Source organism: Corvus kubaryi, unplaced genomic scaffold (assembly GCF_017639235.1).
Source record: "Corvus kubaryi isolate FWS band 111438036 unplaced genomic scaffold, C.kubaryi_AGA036_p1.0 69, whole genome shotgun sequence".
Lineage (NCBI taxonomy): Eukaryota > Metazoa > Chordata > Aves > Passeriformes > Corvidae > Corvus > Corvus kubaryi.
In genome coordinates this window covers 4,952,779-4,966,510 of record NW_024582057.1, presented here as the reverse complement: position 1 = coordinate 4,966,510, position 13,732 = coordinate 4,952,779, and the positions used below count along the sequence as shown (strand labels likewise).

The window sequence follows — 13,732 nt, the reverse complement described above, 5'->3', positions numbered from 1 at the left end:
ATGAAGGAAGAGGAAATCTAGAGGAAAGAGTCTAGATATCTGAGCATAGAGCTTCCCCTTAAATGTAAAAGAGATTTTTTTTTCATTTTCTTTCCTACAAATGTGAAAGTTTTAGGATGCAGTTACCTGAAGCATTTTCTGTATCAGCATGCCTCATATAAGGAGTCCTGATCTCTTGGCCCTCTGTCTGTGCTGCCACGTGCCAGCCTCTCGCACCATCAATGAAACCATCTATGGTGATGCATGCTGGATAGTTTCCCCTGCCAGGGCACATGGAAGGCCACTGACCACCCTCGGGTGCAGCAGCAGATGCTGTATTGAAGAACCTGAGTGTTTTTTCTGGATACAGACACAAAAACCCAGTAGCTGATAGTGCAGTACTAGGCCATTCAAAGAAACAGAAAGTAGCTCTAGGAACTTGGAGTAGAAGCCCTTAGGAGAGCATGGACCTTTGATTTCTGCTTACAGATAGGTTATTAATTTTTGAAAGATCACTACTTTCCAGAACACTATTCTGATCCTTCTTGCCACATTTTCAGAAGTGAAAAAAAGCACATTGGGATATCTAAAACCTCTGCTTCCTGCCTTCCTGATAAGATCCCTGTGAACCGTGTTTGTCCCTTCTCTTTTACTTTTTTCAGGAGGCAGAAGCTGCAGATGTGAATGAAAGCTTAGACATGTAAATATTCAGCAAAATTTCATTGCCCTGCCCGAAGAAAACCTGCCTACCTGTCCTCAGTTCCTAGCTTCTGTGCACAGACTAGCCTTTTACAACTTCAATGCCTTGTCACAGATACTGCGTTGATTCACCAACACCTGTTTGCTAATAAATATTCTAATTGTTCTGAGGTATAAATTGGGAGTGTGGGAGGATTGCAGATCATATCTTATATAACTGCCAAAGGATATGCAAAGCCTTTCATGGCCTCCTGAATAATGTAAGGTATACTTGCATTCTCATTAGAGTAACCTCCTCCTCCTGAGTGAGGCAGAAAGCGATTTGTGCCCCGAGGAAAGCTACGTGACAGAGGTCTGTGTTCTTAGAAGGCAGCAGCAAGCAGTGCCAGCAATATCCGGTAGATCAAATGTTTCTAGGCTCTCGTGTTTCTTGTCTGTGAAATCAGATTCAACTGCTGGCTCCCATGGAACTTGCAACATAGCATTCCCAGCTAAAATACTGCTTTGAAAACAAAACATCTCCTTCATCACTACTGCTGGGCATCACAGCAGGCAGTTGTTAATTCCAGCTGCATTTATAAGTGGGCTCTTGGGCAATGAAACATTAATTCTCCAATGTCATTTGCTATGCTGGCCGCAAAGTCAGTGCCGAATTAATCACGTCCATCAGTGTTTGGTTGCTCTACCAGAAGAGATTCTCATGAGCTCGATTCCCTTGCTGTCTTCACTAACTAAATCAAAAAGTAAAATAAAATTATCTTTCAGCCAAAGCCTGCAGTGGCATATGGAGGATCTCTCCCTTACAACTAGTAATAAAGGATCCACAGAGACAAGTATGTGTGTTTCCAGACTTGCTATACACCTCCAGCTCAAAATAATAGTATATCTATATATATATGGTGTGTGATATATATATATATATATCATGCCTTGAAATTTGAGCTTTGCTTCCAGTTCAGCCTATGGCTGAGTCAGCAGAGGAGTCAAAATGAGTTGCAGCTGAACGTTATGGAGGTTAGAAGTAAAGGGAGCAAACGGCTGTGCCCAGGGATACAGTATAAGAACCAGAAAGGAAATAGGAGTAAATTCAGGGGATTGGCATCAAAACACTGAAAGCAGCAGGTTATAGTCACTAACAGGCTTTTGCTAAGCTTCTGGTATTATTATGTGAGTAACATAAAGACACGTTTTGGACCATGGTCAATGTATTGGTGATAATAATTGTGATGGTAATTATGCAAAGAGATCACTCACACTTGGTGCACATCTGGTGTTATGTCAAAGGCAACTTTTAAACTCGCCACTGAGCCCTACATGATCCTGAGCATATTGAAAAAAGCTTGATTGATTGTAAAACCCAGTAGGCGCAGCAACAGAAAGCAGTGTGATAAATTGAGTGATCAGAGAAATATGCTTTTTTGGTTGTTGTTTCTGTTTTCATCAAGGGTGGCATTTCAGCCTTATGTTGATAGCCTGCCTAAAGCCTAGGCAATAGTTATGGACCATCTAAGTTTTGACTTACTTGGAACACTATAAGAGCAGTGTGTTTTTGGACTACTCACTCTGGTGTGGAATTTTACTCTTTAGTATTATATTATCATGCCTCATTGCAAAAGCCTGGTAAAAACTGAGTGTGAATATGACTACACTCTCCAAATATGCCTCCCTGAAGCTGACCTCTTTGCATTCCTTACCTGCCTTCATTTAAAGCTGCTGACACTTTTATGTAAAATTTAGTATCATCTACCTGAAATAGAAGACCAAATCCAGCCGTGTTCTGCAGTAAATAAGAACAGCTACTGTAACTTACTTGCCCAGGTGGTTGTACAACACCCCCTGATGCTACGTTAGGTTTTCTTGTTGTTGGGCTTTTCCAATTAGCATCCTAGAATGGAAAACTTGTATTGAAACAAATGTTTAAGTACTGAGGATGAGCATCTTCTATTTAATGCCTTGGAAGGGGAAGCTCTGTTGGACAATTTTGTTTTTCACAAATGGCATCACTATCAATTCTGAAGCCTGTAACAAAGTAACTGGGGTGTCAGAACCTGGCCTTCCACCACACGTTCTTTTGGAATCTTTTGGATTCTCATTGTATTTATGGTTCACCCCATGAAGATCAGAGTGAGCAGAGGTAATGCTGACATTGCAAACCACTGGATCCAACATCAGTATAACTTCCTGCTTAGCAAAAATACTTCCATGGAGGGTAGAACCAAAAGGATTATCTGCTCTGCTAAATCCTATCCCTGCAGAGGCTACAATCCTTCTCCCAGCATCTTGTAGCAGCCGTAAGGTCTGTGGTGAAAGATAAAACATAACATACACCAGCCTGCTTTCCTTTGCCTGCCTCTCTTTTCTGGGTCTTTTAAGATCTATCTAACATTTTGTTCTTACAAACTGAGTCTGAATGTGATTAGCTTTTGTCACATTGTGGCACATTACAAAAGGGCATTAGGTGCAATTCACCACCGTGAGGCATCTGGTCTTGCCTGTTTACCATTAACTAATGAGATCTCAGTCTGGACATGTGAATGATGTTCTAATTTTGCAGTGATGCCTTCATTTAGCAGAGATTTCTTCTTAGAAATCCTTCCAAAACTGCACAATCAAAATTTAATACAACCAGCAAACCTCTGGCATAAAAACCAGATTGTACTTGCGTTGGTCAAAGTAAGAGTAATGCAGCTGGAAAGAGTCAATGATCAAAGCACCTTCCACTATAAAGCTCTAGGAATAGCCTAGGAATTTTTCAACTACAAGATGCTTTAACTTCACTTTAAAGCAAGAACAGTTACTCTAGGCTCTAAGATCCTCTGCATGCTTATAGATGCTGCTGGACAGAGTAGGTTGCCTCTGAACATGCAGAAACAGAAGAGCTGAAGCTGAGAGAGAAGTTGCAGGGAGGATTCCTTCCAAAAGGAAGACAAGCAGCAACCTTAAGGTACACCTTCATGTGCACCTTTCCCTGAGCAAGCCTTGCAGTTATCAGGTTTCCAGTACAGTGCCCTAGAGATTGGAAAGGAAGGTGGGTGAAGGGAGGGCAGCTGCGAGTCTTGGGCAGCTCTCCAGGGGAGCTCTGGCAGAAGCAGCTGCCGGTGGACGGTGTTGAATCACTGCAACCCGGTGGCACAGCTCTGCTCAGCAAGCACCATCCAGATCCTGAGCAGCTCTGGTGTCCTCTGGTAGCTCTGGCTACAAGAAGGCTGCAGCCACTCTCTCCAACTTCCTCCCCAGACAGACCGTCTGTCTGGGAGGCTACGTGCCAGGGTTCATGCTGTCCCAGGGATTCAGCCCCTAGTTATGAGGATTTAGTTACTAACACATTTGTAATACTGATGCTGTTAGTACTTAAAGTGCTGTCATGGATTTTCCAGAAGTTGTATTTGTTTGCTCCTACATGAACAAGCAGAAACAGAAAGGCTAATTTTCTTTTGTAGTGAGAAGTGGAAACCCATGCTTAAAACCTTTACCCTGATGTCCTCACCCACTGTACCACTTCACCATAGAGGCTGACAGAAACAGAGAACTTGGGCCAACATGCATTTCTCCTCGTTTTGCAAACTGACCAAGTTCCTCTTTCGGACGTGAGGTAGTACGTGTGTGTACACACTGTGAGACCAAGCTGTTAGCTAATCCTCTGCTCTGGAATCCATCTAACAAAGGGGTAGAGCACTGGGAAATATTTCTTTTCTAAGTTGTTTAAGTAAACAAAATTAAATCTCTTCTTGACCAGTTTTAAAGATCAAGTAATAAAAGCCTGGAATAGTTCTGTTGTATACATTTCCCTTGGAAAGTATCTGCTTCAGTTTTTCTCTTTGTTAATCAGGTCTGAGATGTCCATTAGAGAATAGTTTATTCCCAGCTTTAGTTAATATTTTTCAAGTGTGCTGTATTTGTACACATTAATTCCTGCCCTCTCAGCTCTCCAAGATTATCTAAGGACAGGACAGCTAATGGCTCTCTGAAGCCAGTCAACCTTTTTTCCTGATGTCAGAGTAAGGACAGCTAAAATAGCAGTAGAAAATACCTTCTTAAATTAGCTGTGGCCCTCTTCCCTTTTGTAAGACTTTCTGATTTTTGTGTTGCTTTCCTTAAGTTGTAGATTGTTTAAAAGTGGGTTCATTATTCAGTGCATATGACAAGAAAACGTATTTAAATTCTGATGTCTTTGGGAAGTTTGTTCACATTATGCGTTCATCTCATGTTTACTCTTTTCTGTGGTAACTGCCACCTAATGCACTAATTCTGCTGTACTGATTCTGGTACTTACCAAGCAAGCATAAGGTGACAAAAATGTTTGTGAGGTGATCTTTATCATCTTACCAGGACTTGAATTCTTTTTAGAGAAGGGTCAGTCAAAAGCTAACACTGTGTAAGCTGGGAGTATTACCATTGCGTTCGTTGCCACTGCAGGTCAGATCCCCCCTTTCCTAGCAGTAGGAAGTTTGTTTTACTTCTTTCTCTTCCACTACTGCCACACGAAGCAAGGAATTAGGACATACTCGTGTACAGTTCCATCTACAAACGTTTCAAGAATGCTGCCACTTTAACTACTCATTTGTTTCCTTTCCTACAGGTGTATTTGTTTTCAGACAGCTCCGTTTATTATTCTAGTCTAGAATAATCTCTGCACAGCTTTGTCAGTGCTGTTTTGGGGGAGGACCTGAGGGAAGAGTGGGAGGATGGTCATTTTCAGGGTCAGTGCAGCCTTGGGCATCCTTACACCGATTGTGATCTACACCTCTAATTAGGGCTTTGGACAGGGAGCCTGACCTGCATTGAGCACATCTGTTTGCAAAACCCCTGACCTAAGGCACTTCCACGCAGGCAGGTGCACATTACTTTCATGTAGTTCAGCCTGAATTAATCCTTGAACTGTGAGTGCAGGAGAACGAAATGCAGGAGGCAGAGCTCCTCCTGTTGGGCACAGCCCCGTGCAAATGTGGCCAGTCTGCTTCCAGCCCCAGGGTGGCAAGAGGATGTTGCACTGTGTGGCCCTCTCAGCTCAAGCCTCTATCAGCTGTGTGTGCTCTGCACAACTAAAATGGCAAATTTTTCCACTCCTGGAAGAAGGAGATTTCTTAGAATAGATCAAAGAGGTCATTGTAGCCCAGACATAGTGACTAAGCTCATCCTTTGAGTGAGAGAGCACACTTCCTGTCCTCACCTGACTCTTTTACCCTGTTCTTAAGACTACTGAGTATCATGACAGCCCATTTTAGAGGGGACTGAAAGAGTGCATCTGGACAGGGTGTTAAGTACTGGCTCAATGAAGCACTTCATCTTTCTTTTTGGTCCCCACTTAAGTTTTTTAATCAGCTGGAGCCTACAAATCTATAAAATCAAATATTTCTCCTCCTGGTGGTATTAAATTGCATGCAGAGCTCTGTGGGCAGGTAGCCAGAACAATAACAAAGCCACCTTGCAAGTATTTATCTCTGGCAATACCTTATACTTCTGATTTCTGTCTGTCTGAATATTTCAGTGCCTTTTAAACTGTCCATTAATTAAACCCCACAAGTAAGGTTATCTAATTCTTCCAACTGCAGAAACCAAAAACCGAAGGGGTTACAAATAGAATTGGGAGACTTCTTTGTGTTTGGAGTGCTACCCAAGGCCACCGGTGACAAGAGAGCTGTTCACAGAGCATGATACTGCCTGATGTGAATCTGGCCATGTGACTCACCTGACAGCATGAGGTTGGTCTAGAAAGATGCTGTGTCTCCTGATTTTTGGTTGTCCATCTCGGTGGTGCTGCTGACTCTTTCCTTTCTTTAGAATTAGTGTTACTGAAGAGTCAGGCAGTATTGAAGGCAGTACAAACAAGACGAAAAACTTTGGTGCCATGTTGGAACATACATGCAGAATTTTATGACGTATCAAGGCCTGATCCAAAACTGTTACAATTACTCATAGTTCCATATGATTTTGGTTTTCTTTTCCAACAGTGGGATTCCCTTGCTGTAGGAATGAGCTGATTTTGTTTTTCTCTTTATGTCTACTTTCAGTTTTGCACAGCTCTGCACAGGGAGGTACCTTTGGAAAGCATAGTTCTGTGACATATTTATATGATCAGATTGAACTGTGAACCAGGAGAGGGAAATCTAAAGGCAGTGACAGGAATTCAAAGACTTGTTAAAATAGTTTGAAAATTTCAGGAATTCAAATGGTAATCTCACAATGGTGTGAATTCATGTATGCTTGTGCTGGTGCCAAAAAAATCCAAATTAACCTGTAAATTGAAACAAAGAATCTGATTTTGCATTTCATGGGATTGTGGTAGGGCTGAAGGAATCAACAGACATAAAAATATGTTGACAACACAGGTGTAATTTTTTAAAAAAGGAGAAGGAGGTGCCCTCAAATATATTATCTGAAGTAGACTGTATTGATAAACTGGGTAATTAGGTTACATAAATCAGTGCTGCAAACATACTGGGATAATCAAGTAAGTGGGTAAGACTAGTTAGAATTGGCCTATACTACAGATGAACAAAAATACGTAGCCCTTACTGGCAGAACAGAATTGTTTCTGCCCTAAGGCAGCTGAATCTCTAGAAACACCTGTAACAGTTCTGCTAAACGTAATTACAGTTGTCAGATGAAAAGAAGACACGATAAGATCAGATAATTCCACCACTCTGGAGTCCACTGAAATCAATTAGGTATTTCCAGGTTACTTTAAAGGATGCTGGGTCAGCGGGAGAAGGACCTGCTTAGAAACTGAGATATTTGTGATTTTGCAGCTTTGTGGTATTGAAAAGCACTGCTACAGAGGGGGAAAACCAGAAGTTTTGAGGAAATGTCCTGCTTTGTATTGCTGATGTGTCACCTCCTGTCTGCTCAAGAATGCATCGACTGAGAGGCAAACAAGGGGAGAGGGAGAGCTCAGTGTGAGGGTGCAACAGATCATAGATAAACATGAGCAGATATGGCTTTAATGTGAAGCTTGAAGTTACAGATATTTCAACAAAACTCAGATATTTTGAAGCTGAGTTTTCTTGAATTCTGAGACAGAGAAAAAACGCAAATGTATTGCAAATCAGATAAGCCAGCACTTAGGGTTGTATGTAGAAGCTAAACTTAAATGCCTATAAACTATCTGGACTGTGGCATGCATATGTGAGGGTTTAACAAAAATTAGTTTAATGAAGGAACAGATTTCCTATCAAACTTCCAGTAACTCCAAAACAATCTAAAAATACGATATTTCAAAACTAATAGCTTGACAATGTTCTTGCTAGCTAATGACCTAAGCACATGAGAAATCTGATGTGGCTATCATGCATCAAGTTGTTGACATGGGCTGTGAGAGTCTGGTATGCTATTTAAAAAATAATTGGAGGAGGGAGGGTTATTCTGAAAGAAATAAGTCTTTCTCAGAGCAAGTTTTTTGCATTTTAGCCTAACAACCTTTTTGAACATGATACTGAAGAGGACAAGGAGCAAAGATGGTTCCCTGCTTTTACTTTATAGTTTGACTTCTGAGGGAACAGTGAAACTAGTTTCATCCATGTCTTGAAAGATGGTTGTCCCTGCTAGACTGTTCCAAAAGTCTCCTAAATGACCATTTCAACAGAAAATTGCCTGCTGTGAGTCAACTTATAAAGGGAAACACAGATGATAATTTAGATTTCACAAGAACCCTGATACCATTCTTAGTCATGAGAAAGGATTCCTGTAAAGGAGTTCACAAAGAGTAATAAAATTCTTTTGTAAGTAACAGCCTAGTTGATATTAACAGTAGTCCTTACTTAAAACTGCTGCATATGTGCGAATGCACACGTGTGTGTGTGTGTGCGTGTGTCTGTGAGTGTGTGCAGAGAGAGTAGGAGAAAACTTTATTTTTCTGAATGATGGTGTTGTTTAAAACAAATATATGAGTTGGTCTTTTAAGCAGAGCAGATTTAAAGGCTAAAAAATAATTAGATCCAAGGTTGGGTAACAATTTATTTACAACAGTACTTGACAAGTCTTTTTAGAGTAGTCAGTGGGATTTTTCTATTTCATGGTGGGTCCAATCCTTCAGGCATTTTAATACATGCAAACTACTGGCTGAAAACCAATGTCTTTTACAGAGGGATATTCTCTAAACAGACTAAGCAGACTCTTTTCTTTTTCCCCAAAGCTTTAATTTTAAAAAATTAAAAATTCTAACTGCAGTTTCTAAGTATCCACAGGTATTTTCTTGCAACAGCATTGCCAATAAAGCCCTGGAACGTTCCGGAGGCAGTGCCCGTCGGGGCAGGGTGCAGCCGGCTGTGCGGAGCAGTCTTGGTACCGCAGCGCTCCATCTACCGCTGCGTGGGGAAAGTCTTCCGTGCACCTCTGCCTCCCTCTGCCGCCCTGGAAGTCGGCTCCGAATGATTTTTGACGGCTTAGATCAACCTGTGAGGCTGCTTTCGTGCTGGGGAGGGTTGGGATATTTAGCCCGTGGTATCACCTTACTTCCTTCCTCTCCTACATCGCTGCCCAGGCATCTTCATCCGTCATGGAGGTTAGGGGCTGAGATCGTGTTTCAGCCTTTTAAGAGCTGAGATTGTGAGGCCAAGGGTCTCTGAAAGACTCACTTCTCAAACCACAACTAGCTGTGACTGCCAATTCCTCTGACTGAGTAGTAACTGCTGTGCACAAATTGGTGGTCTAGAAAAGGGGCAAGCATGAAGAAATCTATTGCTAACATCAGAGGTATTAATTTGCTATCTGCATTCGTAATGTCCCGTCAGTGACTCTGGTCAAAGGCCAAAAAAAGTCCTTTGAAACAGGGGAAACATGTCTGCATATATGAGCAGTGCAGGGGTTATCCATTCAGTTAAAACAGATCTTTAACTGCAGCACTGGTCAACTTCTGTGGCCAGTGCCGGTTAGAAAATCTTGAGTGGGAATTGTGTTCTTCCAGGGACCAAATGGTGTTGCTATTTGGATTTTGAGCTTTTTCTATGACAGAAAGCTGGATTCCTTATGCAAAAATTTAATATTTGTTTCAGAACATGGCAATAGAACAAATTCAGCCTTGTCTGTTTCTCTAAAAAGATGTGATTTAAGAAATCAGTTCATTTTGAACAGCATTACTTTTCCAAGTGGAAAATTATTCAGCCGAGGGCTCTCCAATGAAATTTATCATTATTTTTTCAGCTTCTGAAAAAAATACCAGAAGTTAATAGCAGCTTATGTAGACGTATTCTGATCTTTTGCAGGGTAGAGAAACTAAGCTGACCCTACTTTTCCACCTGCAGAACTAATTTCCTTTGGCTCAAGTCAGGGTTTATGGCTGGCTCCTCGCAGCGCTTTGCACACCCACGGCGCCGGGAAGCTCCCAAACCTCCCAGCTGCTGTGAGGGAACAGAAGAACGGGGGTGATGCTGGAAGGAAAATGAGCTCTTCTGGGATGAAGATCAGTCCATGTATAAGTTTTCCGGTGTTCCCCATGGACCCTTTCACCGGTGGGTTTGGATGTGCTAAGGAGGCCTGGAGTCTCTCAAGCGTTTGTAGTGGCTCAGGGCCGGCAGTCAGGCAGAGCATGTGAGTTGTGTCCCAGCCTCTGAAATACCACACAGGAGTGGAAACCTGGGGTTTGTACACAAATTGTGAAGGTTTCTTTGTCAGTTTGTCTCCCCTCCCCTGCTGTTTTCCCTGCAGTTCCAAGCCTTCTCCTGATCCCTGCTCTGCACAGGTTATCAGAGCTGGTCATACCCCAGCCTGCCAGCCCTCCCTCTGCCAGCTACCAGCAAGCCCTCCAAGCCCTCTCTGACACAGTCACCTTCCCTGATCCATCCCCACATGTCGCTGTTGCATGTAGGGACGGCGAAAAACGGCGTAATTTCAGGTCAGAGAAGATGGTCGAAGCTGACCCCTTTAATGCCAAAAACCCATCTTCTTATAGCATGGATCGCAAAAGAGAAATTACATGATTGGCCCATCGGTCAACCACCTACCAAGGTGATAGGCTAAGAGGTATAACCACCCATTTCAAAATATTATTCCCAGTAAACTAAAAACAATTCCACTATGTTCTCACAACAGCCTTGCACCTGCAAATGTTTACCAACTAGCAAACCGTCGGAGAGCTAGCTTGCGTGAGAATGGAGAATTTCACATGAGACAGTAAAAAGTGGAGAATCTTTTCTCTGCTAGCCTCCTCAGCATCTACACCCACGTTCTCTGCTGTGCCCATCCTCCCCACCCTCAAGGTGCCACAGCAGGCCCTTGCAAAAGGACTACTTCTCTTTTTTCAGCCATTCATAATTTAAGGAACTACCTTATCTGATGAAATTCTGAGATTATGTACCTGGCTTTTCTTTCTTTTTCTTCTTTCTTATTTTCCTGTTTTAATTATCAGGACAGTGCTGTCCACTCTGATTTCTCCTCCCTGAGATCTTTTCAGCCCTCACCACCTTTGCTTGCCTTGCACAAGCACCGGTAGTTTATTCTTCGCCTGAGCCACAGTTTCAGCAGCAACCTAAGCCCTGCTGGGAATCCCTTGCCATCATCGCTGTTGCTCCGTACAATGCTGCCTACAGAGCTCATAATAATCCCTGCGGGGAGCTAATACACTCAGGACTTCTGTGGCAGCACCTCTGACGTGGGAGGGCTTGCTGAGGGCAGAGTTGACTGCAATTCCCTGCTCCTATGAAGCTACAGTTTGGAAGAGTGAATTTTGGTTGTTTCTGCTGCTTCATTCATTCACCCTCTTCCTCCAGAATAATCCCAGTGTTGTGCTACTGGGAAATATCACTACCATGTACCACACTTTTTTTTTTGCTTTAAAGTCAATACTTTAGCAATATTTTCCTGAATTATCCAGTTAGTCTTGTTTTCGCATGACAAATTTGTATTCAAATTTGTATCCAGCTCAGCCACCGGATGATGCACTGAGGATTAAGTTGAATAAATTATATGAATTATGGCCCCTTTTAAGAGGAGTCTCTGTTCCTTTATCACTTGTACACTGTCCAAATGTGTTGGAGGTGTTTGATAGAAAATGTTCAGATAATTTAGATGTTGCATGCCTGAGGTTTGACAACCATTTTTAGCCTCTTAGGTGGAGTTTCAGTGGAAGCCAGATGGTGGTTTTGGTGATCTCTCTTGGGAAGAAAGCTGGTTTGTTGTCCAAGGACTTAGAGGAACATCTGTGTTCTTGCTGTCCCTGCACTGGTGTAGAATGATCAGCCCTCCCTGGGGGAAGCTCAACAGGTTTCTAAATCTCTGTGTCTAAGGAGAGAGCATATGCACAACCTTGAAGGATGCTCCCCAGCAAATATTGCAGGAGTCTGCAGGCTACAGAGATATTCACTTGACCTCTACGTGAATGTGTTCCCTGTTGTTCTACTATAAAACCTCGTGGAAGGTGTTTCAGCAGGTTCTGGACACAAGTGATTCAAAATGCGTTCTTCCTTGTGTGGAACACAAAAAATCATCAATGTGCAGGTTGAAAAGTCACTGAGCACCAATGCAGCATTGTTTACCGATACATGCATGTTTCCGGCCTATCAGATGGCCTTGCTGATATCTGTCAGTAGGTTATCATAGGAGATTTATAAGATAAAATGGCCACCAAAAGTAGTCAGCCTTTTTACTGTATGTTTGGTTACACCACAGTGTCCTGCAGAGTATACCTTGTTCTTGGGACATTGGTCTACAATAAAAACAAATTTAGGGGTGGGGAATTTTTTAAGGACATCTAAAAAAGTTTGTTTTCTCAAAGTTCTGCACACAGAGGTTAAAAAGAATTAACTAGAAAAGCTGTTTCTAAACAATTCATTGTATGTTTCGTGTTCGAACTCAAATTATATGCTGTTTTCTCACAGAGCCATACTCCAAGTATGGACTAATTCTGTCCTAAAAATGAATCACTATTGTATAATGAAGGGAACTGTTTTCTGTAAAGCCTGAATTACACAGCTGTAAAGTGGTGGGATTACTAGAAGAGGGAGGGAGAGGACCTTCCCTTGATCATGGAGCAGGGACCTGGCCAAGCAGCTGAGTTCTTTCTCCATCCGTGATGCCATGCTTAATCAGTCAAACCCAGAGCCCCCTAGGGAGCTGTTCCCTCTGAGTTTCTTATGGCCTGGCTTAATATTTACTTGCAGAAATGCCAAGTATTGTCAGCTGCAAAAGGCTTTAGGAGCACTCCTCTGAACCAGACATCCTAAAAAAATCTATCTGAAAAAAATCGGGTCATTGGCATCAAGCAGGATATTAGTTGATTTATCTGTTGTGGCTCTTCATCTACAAATTGTAAATTTTGTTATGAGTTACATTACCTCTTCAACCCTTTCCATCAAAGGATGCTGACATAAAATGATGTTTACGAAGTACTATAGCAAGCACTGTTGAAGAAATGCCAGCACTAAATGTGGCCTAGGGATGAATATTTAAGAATGGATGGGGGATGATTGCTGGCTTCTACATCGGCAAGCACCGTGCACCCTGTGCTTCGAAAGAAGCCGTGTCCAGCTTAAAGACTCTCTTACGTTATTACATAAAGAAAGCAAAGGCACAGAATAAAGATTCGCTCATGATTTCTGACGTTCTCTAACTTTCGGTGGCTTTAATCTGCCGCCACACTGGCGGTGGAGCTACGAGGTTCAAAGGGACAGGCAGGGACGTTCCGCAGCGTTGCCTGGATGTTGCCTCGGGATGAGAGGTCGGGATGACAGCTACTCCGCTGCGACCCGTGCTGTCACCTGAGCTCCCGCAGCTCCGGCGCTCCCGAGCAGCACCCGCCCTGTGCGCGCCGCTTCTTTCGCCCTGTCCCGTCCTGTCCGCCCAGGGCTGTGTCCCCAGACCCCGCCGAGGCAGCCGCGGGGGTGCCTCCTCCCGCGCTCTCTGGAGCTCCGTGTGCTAACGCTGTGAGCAGCGAGGTGAAAACACTGCTCTCATCAGGATTCAGATTCTGCATTTTGCTCTTCTCCGATGTTTAAATGTACACAGCAGCATCAATACCAGCTTTAATACCATGTAGTGTAATCGCTTTCTTTTCCCCTTTAAATCTACCCATATGTGTATATAAATTTTATTTAACACACTTCTTGCTAACGCAAGTTTCTTT

General features: G+C 42.7%; 1 long non-coding RNA gene across 2 annotated transcripts in view; it reads left to right on the top strand.

Moving 5' to 3' along the window:
- Positions 1 to 13,609, top strand: part of LOC121674650 — a 33,313-nt gene extending 19,704 nt beyond the window's left edge. Inside the window, exon 4 of one of the 2 annotated variants that reach the window (XR_006019738.1) lies at positions 11,490 to 13,609. This is a non-coding gene — a long non-coding RNA (uncharacterized LOC121674650). Of the gene's footprint in view, positions 1 to 11,485 lie in introns of both variants that reach the window. The other variant, XR_006019737.1, reaches the window with a different exon arrangement.
- The last annotated feature ends 123 nt before the right edge of the window (positions 13,610 to 13,732 follow it).